This window comes from Panthera tigris, chromosome B4 (assembly GCF_018350195.1).
Source record: "Panthera tigris isolate Pti1 chromosome B4, P.tigris_Pti1_mat1.1, whole genome shotgun sequence".
In the NCBI taxonomy this organism is placed as follows: Eukaryota; Metazoa; Chordata; class Mammalia; order Carnivora; family Felidae; genus Panthera; species Panthera tigris.
Window position 1 is genome coordinate 64,966,593 of NC_056666.1, and position 21,975 is coordinate 64,988,567.

The window sequence follows — 21,975 nt, forward strand, 5'->3', positions numbered from 1 at the left end:
TTATTTTCCTTAATTTAATCTTATTGCTCTTTCACATTCAAACATGGAATACTGCATGAGACACTAGCTTGAGCTCAAAGTGATGCCAAGTGATGCATCAGACAAAGCAACATGAGACACTAGAGTGGGGCATGCTTCATAGGGAACTCCCCTCAGAAATCAAGAACACTGGGGTATTTTGCCCTGAAAATGGAGAATAGAGCATAAATTGAGCTTATAAGGGATTTTCTTTGTTGTTTAAGTCACAGAATCAAAATAAAAAATTAAAAATGGGAGTAGCTTTTATTTTTGGAAATTTTTCTCTATTTGGCTTACTTTTTGTGCTGATGTTGGATGCATTTCTTTTTGCAGTTTCATGTTCAGTACTAAATACAGATGTTTGAGGTACTGCAATGCCAAAACCAAAAACATCTCTAAGGGCAGTCTTAGAGACTCTAAGACAGTCTTAGCCTATCACTGTAACTTGAAGCCATCATATTGGTCATGTAGTACATAATTGCCCCAAATATGCAACAAGATTTAGGCAGTTTAGCTTGTTCATTTTTAATATTGGAGAAATAATTTAATCAATACTCACCAAAAATAATGTTGCATTAAGTATGGATTTATAATTAGTGGTGTTTAGATTATAAACCACTGGAGCTTTCAATAAACATTTGAATTTTTTTTTGCATCATTCAATACATACTATTTATATTTCTTATGAATTTCAGGCTTTATTGTAGAAAATCTAGCTTCTCTACTTTAATAGAAAGGTGGTATTTGGTAATGATAACAAAGGATGCATTCAACTGCATAATATGCAAATAGTCTGGCTTGTTTACTGTCTTGAATAAAAGAGAATATTCATGTCTCCCATGGAGATTATTTCCTAAAGAAAGTGAGAACTCTGAATTTTTTTTTATTGCTTATTTTCTACATTTGGGTATTTCAGATATGGAGAATAGGTTAAATTAAGTCAGAGCCCAACATCACAAAATTATTAACAATCACATACCCGGTATCTCTTGTTAAATTGCTCTTTTTTTCCCCTGCGTGTCTTTTCCTTTCCCTTCCTTCTCCCAAAATTATTAAAAAAACACAAAAAAGAATCATCTTAAAGGGCAGATATCACAGCAGACAAAGTAATTGGTTCTGTATTCAAACTCTGTGTGTGTCATTACTAAGAACATGACTCTGGGAAAGATATTTAATTTTTTTTTATTTAAACCTGTTTTCTGACTTGGAAAATTGGTTAATGATAATATTCATCTTTCTGGTTTATTATGTGCTATAGACAATGTTTGTGTCTTCCCAAAATTCATAGGCTGAAACCTAATCACCAAAGTGATATATTGGAGGTGGGCCTTTGGGAGGTGATAGGTCATGAGCTGCCATGAATAGCATTAGTGCTCTTACAAGAGACCAGAGAACTTCCTTGCCCTCTTTCACTCTGTGAGGACACACAGAAGACCATCTGTGAACCAAGAAATGGGCTCTCACCAGACACGAAATCGGCTGGCACTTTGATTTTGGACTCTTAGCCTCCAGAGAACTATGAGAAATAAATTTGATTTGTTTATAAGTCACCCAGTCTATGGAATTTAGTTATAGCAGCCCAGACAAACTAAGACATTATGGGAATGAAATACTTTATGTAAAGCATTTAGCATAGTTATTGATGATATATAAGAGGGACCCTAAAAGATTGGAGTTGTTATATAAGTGTTTCGTATAATGAGGTTAATGAATGAAGATGTAAATGAGGAATTTAGGAATGGAGAAAAAGGAGGAAGCAAAATACCAGTCCTAAAAGAGAACAAATGCTATATCTCAGAATAAATATTAATTCTGAGATTCCTGACAACTCAGACAAAAAGGAACCCAGATGCATTACAATCATTCATCCTCTTTATATAAAAGGTGGAAGCATGCCAGTTTATCAGAAAAAAACATAATTATTTTTGATATCATATTCTAAAAAAAAATTCTTACTCTAGATTTTATATCATGGACATTGAATGGCATAATGAGTTCTTTTGCTGTGAGTGTAGAAGTAGGTTTCATAAGATTGTTCTTGAGGGGTAATTTCATTAAGCTTGAAGACATGATGTGACAGAAAAGGGGATGTTGTAAAGGGCTAAGCTGATGTGTTCCGTGTGCAAAGACTAACTCAATCTAGAGTTTATTATATCTAGAGATTGATACCCTCTGGACTTCCTAAAGGGATGCTCTCAATTGTGACTCATCATCAGCATTGTCTGGGCAACATTAAAGAGAAGAGATTTCTAGGTCCATCACTAAGAGATTGTAGCGCTGTACGTAGTGAGTGTGGCCCAGAAGTCTATCTTTTTAAAAGCTTGGCAGGGACACCTGGTGGCTCTGTCAGTTGAGCTTCTGACTTTGGTTCAGGTCAGGATCTGGCGGTTTGTGAGTTTAAGCCCACAACTGGCTCACTGCTGTCAGCGCAGAGCCTGCTTTGGATCTCTTTGTCCCTCCCCTGCTTACACACACACTCTCTCTCTCTCAAAATAAATAAATAAAAGCTTGCCAAATGGGCTGAAAATCAACTCATTTTGGAAATACAGCTTTCCTAAATTTTATTCCTAAATATTATTTCTTTAAGCTAGGCTTTTGTTAGGCATCAAAAAGCAGACATGAGATTTTATCTTCTGCTTGTTTGCATTCTACATTGCTGATTTAGGAAACATTGTTATATTGTGGGAACCACATGACCATGGGCAGTATTAATTCTGCAATATGAGGAGTAAGCATCTTGGATCATGTCTTCCATTGGATTTCATCTGCATATGGCAGATGTGCTTCATTAGTAATGTAGGCAAAAAGCAATATTCTTTTCACAAAGGAGTTCTGGACCTGCTTCAATACCTGGATTGACTAGATTGACCGAGACCTCAAAATTACAGCCCCCAGATTACATCAGATTTTGTGATGTCTTAGAATAATGATCAGGGAAGGTGCTGCATGTAAACTGCCATCACCATGACAATATATACCTCAGTAATGCCCCTGTGGAGTATCTGATTCTACTCTGAACAGCCTTGTGAGGAGCCTGCCAGGATGCATTAGATGCTAAATGTAGTTAATCTAAGGAGTTAACTTGGTTAGAAATAATTACGTGGGTTTTTTTTTTTTTTGTTCGTTTGTTTGTTTGTTTTACCATGGGTGAGGGAGGGCTATTTAGGTAATGTCCTTTTTATGAAATTCAAGAATACTATAGGAATTTATAGCTTATTTATGGAATTATAAATAATTCCATAAATGAATGGAGGAGAATGAAGGAGTTACTGATCAGTAGAGAGAACCTTAAAAAAGACCCACTTTCTCTCATCTGTAAGGTTAAGAAAGGAAAAATTGCAGAGTAAGTGAGTAGAATAATTTTGGCTTTTAGCTGGCAAAAAAAACTAGAGCCAGTAAATTGTTTGCTTCCATATGTGAAATATAAATTCACAATTATATTAACATTGTTTTATTTAAAAAAATAGCACACACATCCTTGTGTGTCTTATAGCTGAGTCAAATATTAATTCTTTATTATGTTTCCTATGCCATTTGTGGTCAGAGACAGCCTTGTTTTTGAACTTAAAATGTCTGTGTTTGAGATTCAAAACTTGAAAATTGGAAAGAAAATTCAGGAGGAATATATTTTATTGAAATTCAATTTTCCTCTTAGATGTCCTTCTATTTAAAGCATTCCTCAGAAGACAGAGGCTTTAGTTGTCATATGCTTAGTTTATTTCAGGCCTGCACCGTTTTGTATCTGAAAGGCCATGGTTATTTTGAAAACTTGGTGAAGTGGAAAGAGCATGGACTTTGAAGTCAGTTTGAATTGGATGGAAAACTCCATTCTGAAACTTAGCAGGGTGTAACATTTCCTGTATTACTGTATTTCCTAGTCCCTTATCTGAGAATTTGGGGAAAATAAGGCAAGCCTTTGTGGTTTCTGTGAATACTAAATAAAATAAAGTATGTAAAATGCTTAGAATATTGTGAGTGATTAATAAACTTTTTCCTTTCCTCAGGTAATTTTTCTTTCATGGAAAACTTTCAAAAGGATCTCTAGAGGGAATTTTGACCCAAACAAATTTAAAATCTTACCAACTGCTTACCTAAATTTCTATATTTTTCCCATTTATAACATATATGATTTCACAGCCATTTTCTAGTATTTTAGGCAATTTATTCTGATTAAAGAACATAAAACATTCTATTAAAACTAATTTATTTTCTGAAAGCCCTATTTATTGAAGTTACCTATTCAAGGTACATTTCTGGAATCCCACAATGTTTAAAGCTCCATGTCTCTTCCCTTGTACAGACATAGATATAATTTATTTGTCCCAGGCTTTACCTACACTTGGCTCTAGGACCAAGGAGCAAGGTCGTCTTTACTTTGCTATCGCTCTTCCGTGGTCAGATGACTGCCTACCCAAAGAAGAAATAATGCCAATTCTGAACACTTCAATCATGACCCTAGAGTTTATGTGACATTGATGGGCATTAATAAAATTATTTATTGTTTTAATTAATTTAATAATAATTATTATGAAAGTAAAAGTAAAATGGATTATTTATTATAACAGGAAACAAAAGACATGGGCTTTAAGTTTGAGTGAGACCAGAGTATTAGTACCACTTCCACTTCTTAGTTACATAATCTTGTTAGTCCCTACACTTCTCCAAGCCTCAGTTTTGTTTTGTTTTGAAAACATTTTTTTATTTGATTATAGCTGACACAATGTTACGTTAGTTTCAGGTGTACAGCCTAGCGATTCAATAAGATTATATATTATACTATGCTCACCACAAGAGTAGCAGCCATCTGTCACCATACAACGCTATTACAATATCTTTGACTGTATTCGCTATGCTGTACCTTTTATCCTTGTAACTTGCTTGTTCCATAACTGGAAGCCTGTACCTCCCACTCCCCTTCTACCATTTTGCCCATGCCCCCAACCTACCTTCCCTTTGGGAGTTTGTTTTCTGTATTTATATGTCTGATTCTGCTTTTTGTTTGGTGATTCATTTGGTTGTTTTACATTTTGCTTATGAATGAAATCCTATGGTATTTGTCTTTCTCAGTCTGACTTACTTTACTTAATGTAATACTCTCTAAGCCAATCCATGCTGTTATGAATGGCAAGATTTCTTTCTTTTTTATGACTGTAATATTCAATTAGTAGTGGAATTACTGGGTCATATAGTAATTCTGTTTTTAGTTTTTGAGGAACCTCCATACTGCTTTCCACAATGGCTGTACCAATTTACATTCCCACCAATAGTATATGAGGGTTTTGGTTTCTCCACATCCTTGTCAAAATTTATTTCTTGTGTTTTTGATTTTAGCCATTCTGATGGTGTAAGGTGATATCTCGCTGTGGTTTTGATTTGTATTTCCCTGATGATCAGTAATGTTGAGCATCTTTTCTTTTTTTAATTTTTAAAAATGTTTCTTTATTTTTGAGAGAGAGAGAGAGATAGAGTGCAAATTGGGGAGGGGCAGAGAGAGAGGGAGACAGAATCCAAAGCAGGCTTCAGGCTCTGAGCTGTCAGTACAGAGCCCAACATGGGGCTCGAACTCACAAACCACGACATCATGACCTGAGCCAAAGTCCAATCCTTAAACAACAGCCACCCAGGTGCCCCTGGGTATACTTTCATGTATCTGTTGGCCATTTGTATGTCTTATTTGGAGAAATGTTTATTCAGGTCTTCTGCCCATTTTTAAATCAGATTTTTTTTTTTTAGTGTTGAGTTGTATCAGTTTTTTATATATTTTGGAATTAACCCTTTATTGGTTATATCATTTGCAAATATCTTCTCCCATTCAATAGATTGCCTTTTGGTTTTGTTAATGGTTTCCTTCCCTGTGCAAAACCTTTTTGTTTTGGTATAGTTACAATAGTTTATTTAAATGTTGTTATAGCTGATGTCAGAGAAATTACTGCCTGTGATCTCTTCTAGGACTTTTATGCTTTCAGGTTCCACATTTAGGTCTTTAATCCATTTTGAGTTTATTTTGGTGTATGGTGTAAGAAAGTGGTCCAGTTTCATTCGTTTACATGTAGCTGTCCAGTTTTCCCAGCACTTTTTATTGAAAAGACTGTCAATTGTATATTTCTGCCTCCCTTCTCATAGATTAAATGACCATATAAGGTGGGATATATTTTTGTACTATTTTGCTCCATTGATCCATGTGTCTGTTTTGGTTTCAATACCGTACTGTTTTGATTAAAATAGCTGTGTAGTACATCTTGAAATCTGGAATTGTGATACCTCTAGCTTTGTTCTTTCTCTAGATTGCTTTAGCCATTTGAAATCTTTTTTGGTTCTGCACAAATTTTAGTATTATTTGTTCTAGTTTTGTGAAAAATGCTTTTGGTATTTTAATAGGGATTGCACTGAATCTGTAGAATGCTTTGGATAATATAAACATTTTAACAATATTAATTTTTGCACTCCATGGGCATGGAATATCTTTTTGTGTCCTTTTCAATTATTTTCATCAGTGTTTTATAGTTTTCAGAGCAGAGGTCTTTCACCTCTTTGGTTATTTATTTGTACATATTTCATTCTTTTTGGTTCAATTGTAAATGGAATTATTTTCTTAATTTCTCTTTCTATATTAGTTTATAGAAATGTTGCCAATTTCAGTGCATTGATTTTTTTATCTGCAACTTTACTAAATTCATTTATTAGTCCCAATAGTTTTTTGGTGGAGTCTTTAGGATTTTCTATGTATGGTGACACGCCATCTTCAAATAGTGACAATTTAACTTCTTCTTTACCAACATCAATGCCTGTATTTCTTTTCTTGTCTCATCGCTGTGGCTAGGACTTCCAGTACTATGCTGAATAAAAGTGGTGAGAGTGGACATCCTTGTCTGTTCCTGATATTAGAAGAAAATCCCTTATTTTTTCCACCATTGAGTGTAATGTTAACCATGGGCTTTTCATATATAGCCTTTATTGTGTTGGGATATGTCCTCTCTAAACCCACTTTGTTGAGAGTTTTCATCATGAACGGATGTTGAATTTTGTCAAATGCCTTTTCTATATCTCTTCAGATAATCATTTGGTTTTTGTCTTTGGTTTTGTTGAGGCAGTGTATCATGTTTACTGATTTGCAAATATTGAACCATCTCTGCATCCCCAGAATAAACATCACTTGATCATAGTGGTTAATAATCCTTTTAATGTATTACTGAATTTGGCTTGCTAATATTTTATGGAGGATTTTGCAACTATGTTTATCAGAGACATTGGCCTATAGCATTCTTTTTTTTGTGCTGTCTTTGGTTTTTGGTATCAAGATAATGCTGTCCTCATAGAATATATTTGGAGGCTTTCCTTTTCTGGTTTTTTGGAACAGTTTGAGGAGAATAGGTATTAAATCTTCTTTAAATGTTTGGTAGAATTCACCTGTGAATCTATCTGGTCCTGGGCTTTTGATTTTTAGTAGTTTTTTTTTTATTATTATTGATTTAATTTTGTCACTAACAATTGGTCTGTTCAGATTTTCTATTTCTTCCTGATTCAGATTTGGAAGAATCAAAATTTATCAATTCCTTCTAGGTTGCTCATTTTTTTGGCATATACTTATAGTATTTCTTATAATCTTTTGTATTTTTATGGTGCCAGCTGTTACTTCTTTTTTTTTGTTTCTGATTTTACTTATTTGAGTCATTTCTATTTTTTTCTTTTTTTCTTGATTGCTCTGGCTGTTTATCAGTTTTGTTTATTTTGTCAAATAACCAGCTCTTTGTTTCATTGATTTTTTGAAGGAATATAAGAATTCTTTATAAATGAAATGAAATGAGATGGTGATATATGGCATTCCAGGATTTTAGCAGCCTGAGGAGAGCGACATAAGAAACGGCAAGAATAGATCTATTAAAAATATTCAAAAAAATTGGGACATGTGTGTAATGACAGGTGAAGAGAAGACGTGTTTTAGTCAGATTTGTTTGGAAAACTTAACACAGTATTAGATATACTTTATTGTCACAGTTATTCCTTCCTGATCACCTGGAGGTTGCTAAGTGCTTTACATATATGATATTGAATGAATGGAAGAAAAGAAGCATGACAAGGGTGTCTTGTCAAAATTGAAACAAAATTTGCACAATATTTGGTAGGTTCAAGAAAAATTGTAATTTTTGCATATTAGACCTTTAATTTTTATTAATGATAACCTGTACCGACTTGATGTTAGTTTCCTATTGTTGCTCAACAAATTACTAGAGATTTATCATCTTACACACACACACACTCACTCACACACACTCAACCATTTTATTAGCTCACATAGGGCATAAGTCTAGGCATGGTATAGGTTGGTTTTCTGCTCAGAATAACACAAAGTTGAAATCAGTGTTGGGTATAGTATGTTCTCATTTGGAGCTTGGGATCCCCTTCAAGTTTCACTGGATGTAGGCATAATTCAATTCCTTATAGTTGTGTGCCTGAGGTTTCTGCTTTCTTGCTGTCAGCCTGGAATCTCTGTTTATAGAGGCTGCCCATAGTTCCTAGCCATGTGGCCTTATAAACAGTTCATATCATTGATGCTTGTATTCTTCTAGGTCAGCATTAGCATTAGCGTATCTCTTTGATTTCCTAATCTATGATCAGGTGGAGAAAACTCTCTGCTTTTAAAAGCTTTATTTGATTAGGTTGGGCCCACCCAGATAATCCCTTTATCTTAAAGTCAACTGATTTCAGACCTTAATTACCTCTAATTTTATACCTATAAAGGTATAAGAACACCTTTATAGCGGTACTTATATTAGTGTTTGATTCAATAACTGGGAGAAAGTGTGTGCACACCAAGGGTGGGGACATTTGAGGGCTGTCTTGCAATTCTGCCTACCACAGGACGGTACATGCAATCATTTTTCCAATAGTGATCATTCAAATTTTCAAATTTCTAGAGAGTAAATGTGGCTCTTGATTGTCAAAAGTATATGGAATCATATTTCCTACTGAAGTAATTAAGCATTTTAAACCAAGTTTAATGAAATCTGAAGGCTGTTCAAACACTAATTTTGTAGCTCAGCAGGTAACAAAAGCAGTCTCTATGATTTTAGTTAAATGAAATTGAAGAATAAAAATAGAAGACAACCTCTGACTAGGTTAAATGTCAGATTAAGCTAAAACACCTATTATATTTTAAAATAGTTTACATATTTAATTATTACTAAGGTATGTTCTTATATGAATGCTCCCTTTCCAAGTGTGCTATGAGTGCTTAAATGAACCAATGAACAAGTTAATATATTTCTTTGACCATTCACATGTTTCTTTAAATTAAGTGCTTCATTTTAAAGATATAAATAATTTCTTTTGCATTTGTGATATAATAAAAATATGAAACACTTATGCACAGTGTAATAACCATTATGTAAATAATTATTAATTTTAAAACTGTGAAAGTGAATCAATCAGCTATGTATGGTTTTGTTAGGATGATGAGAAAACGACAGTTTTTTTTTTCCAATGCTTAAAATTATATAATGTATTTTTGTTACTTTAGTAATAGAAAAATTTTAAATAACACTTTTAAAACTTTTTATTTTCCAAAGCTCCCCTTTCTCTGCCAAAATGACTTGTTTGGTATTATAGTTAACATACATACATATTTGATACATCTTATCAAAAATTTATATTTGATTTTTTTAAGAAATAAAACTCAGTTTTCCTTTTTTAGTAGGTGAGTGGAAAAATGAACAATGATACCTCCAAACCATGGAATATTAACTGTTCCTAAAAAAGAAGTGAGCTATCAACCCATGAAAAAACTTGGAGGAAACTTAAATGCATACTATTAAGTGAAAGAAGCTAATCTAAAAAGACTATATGTTGTATGATTTCAATTTTATGACATTCTGGAAAAGGCAAAAATCAGTGGTTGACCAGGTTTTGGGTGGATGGAGAAATAAACAGGTGGAGCACAGAGGATTTTTAGGGCAGTGAAACTACTCTGTTTGAGGCTATAATTGTAGATACTTGTCATTATACATTTGCCCAAACCCACAGAATGTACAGTACTAAGAGTGAACCCTAATGTCAACTATGGATTTGGGATAATTATGGTCTATCAAAGCAAGTTCATGGACTATAGGTGCATTGTAGGTTCATTGTAACAAATGTACCACTTTGGTGTGGGATTTTGACAGTGGGAAAGTCTGTGTGTATGTGGGGGCAAGGGGTATTTGGCAACTCTGTATGTTCCATTCACTTTTGTTGTGACTTAAAATTGCTATAAAAATAAATTATATTTTTTAAAAATATAAAAGTTACCTTTAAAAAAAGTTTCCCCTTATCTTAATGCATTACATTCATCTTTTTCTAAAGACTTTTTAATACATTTATCATAGTTATTTTAAAGCCCCTCGATCAGTTTGAGTCTGTTACTATTGACAATACTTTCTCTTAACTGTATAGGTCATACTTTTCCTGTTTCTCTGCATGCTTAGTTATTTTTAAGTTGTATATGGATATTTGGAAGATATAATCAGATACACTTAGAAAGTTGTTAAGTTACTGGCAATTCACCTTACTCATGTGAAGGCTTGGATTTTGACTCTTTTAGTGCAGGTCTTTTTTTTTTTTCTTTAGTTTTGTTATATAGTCATTACTCTTGGTACTTGGACATGAGTATGGCCCTTCCAGATTTCATTGGAAATCTGAGTTAGCCAATAAATACCCTGTGCCTTGGCAGGAATTGAACTTAAACTGTACCAGCCACTGAAATATATGTTCAATTCTTGTAGTCTTCCCACTATTTCTTTCTGTTGGAGTCCTTAAATCTTATGCTGTACATGTGTAGTTTGAGTCTGCCAAGGATTTAGAATAAAACTAGTACTCAGATTCTTGCTCTCTCCCTTTCTGCAATTTGCCTTCGATTTCCAGTCTTTTTGGCAGTCCCAAAAGAACATGGTTCAGCTCAGTAAATCTGGTGTTTTTTGTTGGAGCTCTGTTAATTATTAACTGCACTCATGGTGTGTCCTCCTCAGGGGAAAAGGTGGATAAATGTAGATCTCACACAGTATGGTTCTTTTTCAATGGTCATATTTCCTGTAGCTTCTACCTTCTATTGGTTGTTTTCTAGTGCCTATAAACAGAATTGGGGTGTGTGTGTGTGTGTGTATTTCTAGATAGATAGATAGATAGATAGATAGATAGATAGATAGATAGATAATTTTATAATGACTACTGGTGGGAATGTTGGTCTGATACAAGTTACTTTGCCGTTAGCAGAAGCTGAATGTCTATAGAACAGATAAATTTTGAGACAATATTTATGCTTCTATTGGGTAATTGGCATACAGAATATGGACTCTCAAATCTCACAATTTATTTGGAGAATAATGAAGGATATGATAAGATCTGTTTTAAATTATCATATATTGTCTGAAAATCCGTGGAGAGTATATACCCATAGTGTTTGGCAGAAAATTGAGGAATAAGACAAGGTGATTGTAAGTTTGATACCATTTCCTAAAGAAATTCCTCATAAAAGATTGATATTTATGTAATTTTTAAATGAATAGAAAGAAAACGACAAGTCATATAAAATAATTTTAAGTTACCTATCTTGGAATCTGATTTTTAAAAAAAGTCCCTGGCAATGAAGAGGTTAACTTTTTGGGAAAAGCAATAAAGAATTTTTCTGTAATTTCTCATCAGTCCAGCTTGTAAATGTTGGCATGTCCAAGGCCTTAATTTTTGAAACTCTTTACTTATCTCTCCAGTCTCCCCCTCTCTCTATCCTTATATTATCCCATATATTTAAATAATGTTAATGTGCCAGTGACACAGACATTTATCTCTTCAGCCTTAAAATTCCCCCATGAACTGCTCAACATTTCTTCAGAGTTTAATGAGTATTTCAAACTTAATGTACCCCTAAATGCGTTTTTGATTCAGTCTTTTCCCTAAGATTTAGTTCTTTCCTGTCCTTCCTTCTCTCAGTAAAGGGTAGCTCTTTATTCTAGCTGCTTAGCCTAAGTACCTCGCTGTCACCCTTGGCTTCTCTCCTTCAGACTCCATATCCAAACTGTTAGCCAATCCTTTTGGCTTTACCTTCAGGATATATACAGAATCCAGTGCTCACCATCTCTACAGCTACCACTCTACTCCAAAGTATCCATTAGTTCTCAACTGTTTTGTCGCAATAACATTTTTATTCTTGTCTTTCCTTCTACCTTATCCATCTCTGTTTTTGTCTCCACCAAGCAGCCAGTTTGAGTTGAGTATTTCTCTGCTAAAACCGATCTCACTCAGAACACGATCAAAATCTTAAAAAAGACTGGCAAAACTCTCAGGATCTGGCCAGCTATTGTGTCTTTGACTTTATCTCTCAAGAGAGAATTGCTCTCTCTGTTTCAAACACACTTGCTTCCTTGCTGTTTTCCAAACATACCAGCCAAGTGTCCTGCTGCTGCTCTCTTGAATTTGATAGTTTGAACCTCGTTTTTATTTCACCTCATTTTGATGGTTTCAAAAATGTAAATAGTCTAAAGTTTTTAATCTGTATTTTCAGTTTCCCAAAAGTTATTGGAGGCTCGCATATCTTCAGACTTCCCAAGTTTTTTTAAAAAAGTTTTTAAATGTTTATTTATTTTTAAAAGAGGGAGTGAAGAGACAGAGAGACAGAGTATGAGTGGAGGAGGGGCAGAGAACAAGGGAGACAGAATCTGAAGCAGGCTCCAGGCTCTCAGCTGTCAGCACAGAGCCCAACATGGGGCTCTGATCCATGAGCTGTGAGATCATGACCCGAGCTGAAGTCGGACACTCAATCGAACTAGCCACCCAGATGCTCCCAGACTTCCCAAGTTTAAAGTTTCACATATTTTGTTTCTTCTTCCTACTTTATTTTTGTCTTTCCTCCTCTAATGTAGTTCAGTTCCCCTCTGAATTTCCTCTCATTAATTCTGCTCTTTCAATTTACTACTAGTCTTTCTACAATTTCCCTAATTTTTGAAATTTTTATTTAAATTCCAGTTAATTAACATCCAGTGTAATATTAGTTTCAGATGTACAATTGTGATTAACACTTCCATACAACACCTCATGTTTATAACAAGTGTACCCATTAATCCCCATCACCTATTTAACCCATTCTCCCACCCACTTCCACTCTACTAACCATCAGTTTGTTCTCTATAGTTAAGAGCCTGTTTCTTGGTGTGCCTTTCTCCCTCTTTTTTTGCCCTGTGCTCATTTGTTTTGTTTTTTATATTCCACACATGAGTGGAATCATATGGTATTTATCCTTGACTGATTTATTTCACTTAACCTTTTACTCTCTAGCTCCATCCATGTTGTTTCAAATGGCAAGACTTCATTCTTTTTTATGGATGAATAACATTCGATTGTGTGTATATGCCACCTCTTCTTTTCCATTCATCAGTCAGTCGATGGACACTTGGGCCATTTCCATAATTAGGCTACTTTACATAAAGCTGCTATAACCTTGGGGGCATATATCCTTTTGATTAATATTTTTGTATTCTTTGGGTAAATGCCTAGTAGTGAAATTGCTGGATTATCGGATAGTTCTCTTTAACTTTTTGAGGAAACTCCATACTGTTTTCCAGAATGGCTGCACTAGTTTGCATTCCTACCAACAGTGCAAGAGGGTTCTACTTTCTCCACATCCTTGACAACACCTATTGTTTCTTGTTGTTGATTTTTGCAGGTATGAGGTGTGAGTGTGTGAGTGAGACCAAAAGTGACAAAGTCAAAAAAGGATCAGAGAAAATCTCCAGAAAGAATGACAAAATAAGTAATAAAATGGCAATAAATACATATCTGTCAATAATTACTTTGAATGTAAATGGACTAAATGTGCCAGTTAAAATATATAAGTGTCATAATGGATAAAGACTCATCCATATGCTATCTACAAGAGGCTCATTTGAGACCTGAAGACTCCTGCAGATTGAAAGTGAGGGGATGGAGAAATATTTATCATGTAAATGGATTCTGAAAGAAAGCTGGAGTAGCAATACTCATATCAGACAAATTAGACTCTAAAACAAAGACTGTAGCAAGAAACAAAGAAGGGCACTATAAAATCATAAAGGGGGACAAGCCAACAGGAAAATAGAACAATTGTAAATATTTATGCACCCAATATGAAACACCCAAATATATAAAATAATAACAAACATAAAGGAACTGATTGATAATAACACAATAATGGTCGGGGACTTAAACACCCCACTTTGATGAAAGGACAGATTATCTTATTTCTTATTCCTCAGAATTCATAGTCTGAAAGTGTATGAGAGCTGTAGCCAAAAGAAGAGTCATCATTTTCATAGGTTATTGTGTTTATTTCCAAAAAAGAAAGAAGAGCTGATGAAATGTTTTTACTTGAATATCTGTTTATTTACATCTGCTCTAACAGAGGAAAGTCTCTCCAAGATGCTCAATATCCTTCACTCTTATAATGGACATGAAAGTTGGACATTAGCTTCATTATTATTATTTGAAAGATTCAAATATTCACTAATACTTCATTGGGGAGAAATTATGGGGGGAAAAGTGTGACACTCTTATTTTGTCTTTATTCTATTTGTATCTAAAACCTTTTATTTTACTTTCTGAAAACTAAGGGAGAGGAGAGTCGGGTATAGTATTTGTTAAGGCATAAACTTGTTTGGAAAATAAATCTTTCTGAAATTATTGTTGAAGCCAGTGAAATCCATATTTGCATCAAGTCCTTTAAGGGTCTCCACTTGCAGTTTTGAAAAAAAGGAAAAAAAAAAAAAAGGAAAAAGAAACAGTGGGCACCAAAGTGTAGCTTACAGTGACAGAGTGCTGCTTTTTCACTCAGCGTTACTTCCCATTCTTTTTTGTGTAAGCCTTAGATTTCTCAATGTTACCTATAAGCTGTTATGCAAACACAATCTCACAGCCTTGCTATTGAAAGATAGATGCCACTGGGCCGCTACTACTAAGAAACATTCTAAAATGTACAGAGCTTCGAAACTACTTGCATCAGTCCTGGTTAGATATTATGCCTAGAGTTCTTTAACTTTATGCAGTTTGTAGGATGACTTAGATTTGCATAGGGATATTTGTTTTACAGGACAGAAAACCTGTAAATATAATTATTTGTTTTCTATCAGCAAGAGGAGCTATAGGCTTTATAATTATTTTAATTGAATATTGCATCTCCCTTTGTGTTACTTTACTTGTGTTAGTGAAGAAATGGGTAATTAGGTTTAGAAGAACATAGCGTGTTTGCTTATGTGTATACTGAATTTTAGTGATGATTTCTTTTAAAAGAGATGGGAAATGATATTGAGATACTGAAATCCAGTGATGTACAAATGGAATGACAATGGACTTTTAGTAGGTAAAGGAAGAATTAAATCATGTATGCTTTTGTTTCTTTGCATTTGTGTGTGTATCTGTGTATGTATCCCTATATTTAAAAGTAAATATGTATATAGATAAATAGGTAGATAGATAAATATTTTACTATGTTTAGAAGAGCATATCACTATGGTCTGTGATAACCTAGAAAACATAGTTATATTTAAAACAAAATATTTTATTATATAGTCTATGTATTTTGGAGCCTGGCTAGGTTAGCAGACCTGGATATATAAAAAACAAGGTCATGATTTTCACTTTCAAAAAAAACTAGAGTTATATGAGGATGGTGAAAAAACAGTGATTAAATCTCTAATTCCAGTTAGTTATGTCATAAAGCTAAATCATTCACTCATAAATTATTCTCCATTTGGACAATAATAACAATAATTATGTAAGCTATCCAGATCATTTTCTTTTTCTTTTTCTTTCTGTGTTCTTGCTGTTTTGCGTCTATATAAATTTATTCTTTGGTTTGAAACTTGCCAGTTTTCTTTGGAAAGACTTAGGACATTAAAAAAAATTCTAAGTAAACTACAAAATGTCATGTTCATTCATTTAAAATTCAATTATGAAATATCAGTTTTTGCAAAATATTCAGGGGGAGATAGAAAGAAGTAGGAATCATGGGGTCTATCTTAGTGAGCTTATGCTATTATAAAAACAAAATCTTTAAATTGTTAAAAATATAATTCCTATATGCATAATGAGTGCATGTCACATTTTTATTGTAATAATTAAGGCAATAAACAGCAGAATAACAGATGGTTGATGCTGAAATAAGATTTCTAAATTAAACTTAAAGCTGGATTATGTTATGTAGTATGATAAGACCCTGTCTTTGGAGGATTGTCTCTACTAGATGTCAAGAACTGTGAAGTGTCTGATACATCACCTTACATCCATGCCAACTCTTCAACCTACCATATTTTCAAGGATGTTGGCAAAAGATATGAGAATTCTAAGTCAGAGGGAAAGGGATTTATTACTATTACACAATGCATAGTTTATTAGCATCTTTTTATCAGTTCTCCATGCCCTCATTTCGGAGGACCAACACACATGGACCCAGGTGGATGCTGGGCAACAGTGGGTTATGTTACAGGAGGGCTCAAAAGTCAGGAAAACCAATTTTTTTTTAACGTTTATTTATTTTTGAGACAGAGAGAGACAGAGCATGAACGGGGGAGGGTCAGAGAGAGAGGGAGACACAGAATCTGAAACAGGCTCCAGGCTCTGAGCTGTCAGCACAGAGCCCGACGGGGGGCTCGAACTCACCGACCGCGAGATCGTGACCTAAGCCGAAGTCGGCCGCTTAACTGACTGAGCCACCCAGGCGCCCCAAAACCAAATTTTTTAAAATGAGTAGAAAGAAAGTCTGTCATTTCACCCCAAAGGGGAAATTTATCTTTATATTGCCAGAGAGTAAGCATGCCTACTCTTCGCTCCAGAAAGTAGGCAAACCTGTTTTTGCTGTGTAGGGTGGCACTGTCTACCAAGACTGTTCATGTTACAAACATCCTTAAAAAGATAACAGGACAAAGGAAAGGCAGTACATCACTCATAAGCTATGTAGCAATGTGAGAGACAAGTAGGAAATTGTTTCCCCAAAATATACACCCTTCTTTTCTACACTATCTTGGTTTCTGGTAAATTTTCTGAGTATGCCACTCTGTTCGTGACTGTGATTAATCTGACAAAGGCTGGGACAAAATCTGCTAATTAGCCTCCTAAAGCATTTAATTAAGTTTACTACCAACAGGACTCCAAACAGGAGATGTTGACTTTCTTTATTGAACTCAACCATTCCTCCCAAGGTCCCAGATCCAACCAGTAGAACAGAACTCATAAACCATTAGAGTCTATCTTGGGAAGTCATATATCTTTCTCATTCAGTTTCTGTAATGACCTCTTTCGCTGGCCTGAGGCATTAGTCCAGGTAGACAAGGGTATACAAGCAATTGCACAAGACACTGCCTTGGTCTGCATGTGTCTATCTATGAGAAACCTGACCAGTGAATTGAGCTGATCTGATAATTTTTAGGAGTAAGTTGTGTCATTACCCTCCTCAGGAACATATTTCAGACCACCTTCTCTAATTAGGTGACCAAATGTAGGGATAACTGCCCATATAATTTGCATAAATAAGTCTGTTATCCCTTCAGGTTATCTCCTGCAATTAACCAATTAACCTCTCATTTTTTTTCTTTTTTTCTTTCTTTTAAAAATTTTTAAATGTTTATTTGTGAGACAGAGGGAGACAGAGCATGAGTTGGGGAGGGGCATAGAGAGAGGGAGACACAGAATCTGGAACAGGCTCCAGGCTCTGAGCTGTCAGCACAGAGCCTGATGCGGGGCTCAAACCCACGAACCATGAGATCATGACCTGAGCTGAAGTCAGACGCTTAACCGACTGAGCCACCCAGGTGCCCCTAACCTCTCATTTGTGAGAGGTTCCCACATTCATCTGAGGGCTATGCGATCTATCGGTGGTGTTTTCTTAAATACTTGGATGTTTCTTATGACCCCTCCTAAGGTGCAATTCACAGTGTTTTTGAAAGAAGACAAATTAATGCCTGGCTTCCACATAAGCAGTAAAGTCCCAGGGGTGAACATGGTGTCCCTAGAAAGAAAATTTCGTTTATAATTGTTGGGGACCCTCAAATGGGAACTACATCAGTAGGGGCTAAGTTTGACAGTGTCTCCAATGTGGTCTCCTGACCTTAAGATTCCTAATTAAGTTTGAATAACTGACTCTACTTCTGATTTTTGAATATTCCGAAAGCAGTTGGTCCAACCTATTCTATTTATTCCTCACACTACAAGGGGGCATTTGCCCAACCCACAAATGATGAGCAAGGGCTATGCAAATTAAGATAAGGAAACCATCTACAGATGTGTGAATTCTGAGTGATGAAAACCTTCATTTGTGTAACTGTAACTCTAAAATCTTAAGAAAATATTCAAACAAGATAAAATATTATAACAGTTATGTCAGTTCTTATTTTGAACATTAAATACAAAGTTTTTTAGATAATAATTGAAAATTGAATGTGTAAATAGTTGGTTGGACCAACTGATTAGAAAATGCAGGGCAATTACAAGTCTCTGTTCAGCTAAATAAACATTTTACAGTATTCTGTAAAGTGCTTATTGTCTTCTTGAGTTATTGTCTTTTTTTTTTTTTTTTAGAGAGAGAGTGCACACAAGCAGGGGAGGGGTGGGAGAGGAGCAGAGAGAGAGAGAGAGAGAGAGAGAGAGAGAGAGAGAGAATATATTCCAACAGGCTCCATGCTCAGCACGGGACTCCATGTGGGGCTCCATCCCAGAGTCCTGAGATCATGACCTGAGCTGAATTAAAGAATTGGACACTTAACTGACTGAGTCACCGAGGTGCCCCCTTAGATATTGTCTTGAAATGATTGTGCCCAGCTCTTTGTGTTAATCTGAGTACTCTGGATCCTATGTTGGTGTGCTGATTTCTACACATGTGTGGTAATGTAAGTGTTTCATAATACTCTTTTTAGCACTAAGATTCTTTTCTGATTGAGCAGAAATATAGACACCAAAACATTTCCTGTGTAACATGAAACAAATCTTCCCCCAGCCCTAACAGAAGATCGAAGGTATTACATAAGTGCTTCATGCCAGGTACCACCAGAAGTCTGTATACCTTGCAAATGGAAGAGAGTTTCATATTACTACATTAGCCTTACCAATGTGGAAAACAAAACAAATGCTAGGTGACCTATTATTGCATCTTAAAGAGGTGAAGTTCAAAGTTAACATAATTTATAAATCGTCCTATATAATAAACTGTATTGTGTAGCTTTTTGAACAGTGCTAAGCTTTTCATTACATCAATGAATAAACAGCTTTAAACATGGCACCTGCAATGATATACTTGAGTTAATGTGTTGGAAAGTATATATGAATTATGGATTATGGGCTACACACCTTCTTTCTCAGACTTACAAACTTAGTTTACATAACATCATAGTTTAGTGAAAGCTACCCAAAACGTAGTTATAGTGGCTTTAAGTATTATAGAAACTTTCAGTGTTTTTCATATAATATTGAACTTTTTTAGCAATAACTAATATCATATTTGGAATGTTAAATATTAGTAAATTTGAGAAATACTATGGATCAGTGAAATAAAAGCAAACTGCTGATATGCCTGATGTCATTTGTACACCACACACAGTGTAACAAGAATCCTATTCATTGTGCTTTTCAATTTCTCATTCTTTTTTTGTCACTAATTATTTATAATTCCTTCTTTGCTATTAAATGTATTAAAAAATTAAAAATGTATTAAGTTACTTTAATAATTTAAAATGTACATTATACATTTGAACCTTAAGAGTGGTAGCAATGACATTTTAATTTATGATGCATTCTCAACAATGACACTCTTCTTCAAAAATCCTTACTTAAATTACTATCAAAACATACATTTTCATATAAAAATAAACAAAATTGGTAAAGATATGTACTCCCTAGGATAAAGAGTAATTAGAATTGTTTCTGCAGTCAGCTACCTAACCAACCCAATCCCCTATGTGCTTCTGTGTAGAACAGATAAAAAATTAAATTCAACAAGTATATATCCAAATACTGAGAATAAGATTCACATTACATGAAAATGATTTCTCAGAAGTATCCATGTTGGGGCAAGAATGGTGTAGGAAATTTAGGGGGGGATCAGACATATGCAACAAAAGAGAAATAATTCATGTTAGATCAGACGGATTTTTTTTTCTCTGACAAAGTCTATATTAATGTGCCTTACATGGCATGTACCTTCTCTCATTCAATCCCTACTTCAATCCTGCATGATAGTAACATAAGAACTGTTTTATGGAAAGCAAAATTTAGGCTCAGTAAGCCCATGTAAATTTCCTCAGATTATATAACCAGTAAGTAACAGAACTGGTGTTCAAATCTTGGTCTCTATTTTCAGTGGCTATGCTTTGGATTACTATGCTATCTTAACTATTCTGCATTCTAGAAAACCCCATTAACAATCCCCTTCTACAATAAAATCTGACTGTGGCATTTTCAGTAAAGTTAGTTTAGCCAATTTAATGGCTAGTTAGGTTAGAAATCTATCATTAACATGACCCATGGTAACCACTGGTGACCTCCAAGTATAAGTAAGGCTTCTTGTAATCACCCCATTGGGAGATTTTGGGATTATATTTCATTTACTTCAAAGTTGGCTACTGCAAAATCAAAATATAATAAATCTTGGAAACAAGAAAGGGCCCATGTTTGACTTCCATGATTTCATAGTTTCTATCTCCTGAACATACTAACCTCTTTATTGCCACAGGCCTTTGCATATGCTTTCTCACCTTCCTGTAACAACCTTTTCCCATAGTTTGAGTGGTTACTGATTTGTCATCCTTTTGGTCTCAGTGATATATCATTTCTTTAAAGAGGTTTTTCCTTACAATCATATCTAAAGTTACTTCCTATCATGTATTGTTTGTTTTCTATGTGGCATTTATTGCAGTTGAGAGCAATTGTATTTATTTATGTGTCTACTTATTATCTGAATCTTCCAATAGAATATCATTTCCATGGAAGAACAAATCATACGTATCTTGCTCAGTACTCTATTCTCAAAGCCCATGACAGTACCATGTTTTCAAAAATGATTTTTTAATAAATGAATGAGTTATATACAAGAAAACAACCTCTGAATCTCTTCATTAACAATTTGGAATGATGACCTTTCCTTTTTGGGATGATGATATTGCCTATATTTCTTATAATGTGGCTATGAATATAATAAGATAAATTATACATAAGTGCACATTATAAACTCCAAGGTATTACACAAATGCCTTACAGTGACATCTATTTTAGGTATGGTTCCATCACCTGTTTAGGAAAATTCTCCTGTTTTGGTGTCTTCTCCTTTCAATACTATGTATCCAAGTGCCCTTATGCTACTTCCTTGTCTTCTCAGATTGCAGACTAACAGTTGGGCATATTTTAACCTGTCTCTCCTGAAAAACTTGTTCACTCTGTTTATTTCTTCATTCTCACAAAGTACAATAAGATGATCCATTAATTGATTTGACACCTTTTATGAAAATGTATTGGTAATAAAATCATAGCTTACCATTTTCCAGAATTGCTTTCATTTTATTTTTTTCAAGTGTTTATTTATTTTTGGGAGAGAGAGAGAAAGAGTAGGGGACAGGCAGAGAGGGGAGGCAGAGGATTTGAAGCAGGCTCCATGCTGACAGCAGAGAGCTGGATGTGGGGCTTGAACTCACAAACTGAGAGATCATGAGCTGAGCCGGGGACAGATGCTTAACTGACTGAGCCACCCAGGCACCCCATAAGAATTGCTTTCATTTTAACTCAAACCTTTAGTAAGTGATGCTTGTAGACATTGCAAGCCCTATCAACTTAAGCTTGTAATGTAATTGTGGCTAGTCTATAATTGTAGGTAAGCATGATACAGGTGAATGAATAACTACTTGCCTTGTGAGGCTGGTTGAACCTGTGTTTACATAAATTGTTATATTTTACCTACTGTTTCAGAACAGAAAATTAACTTGA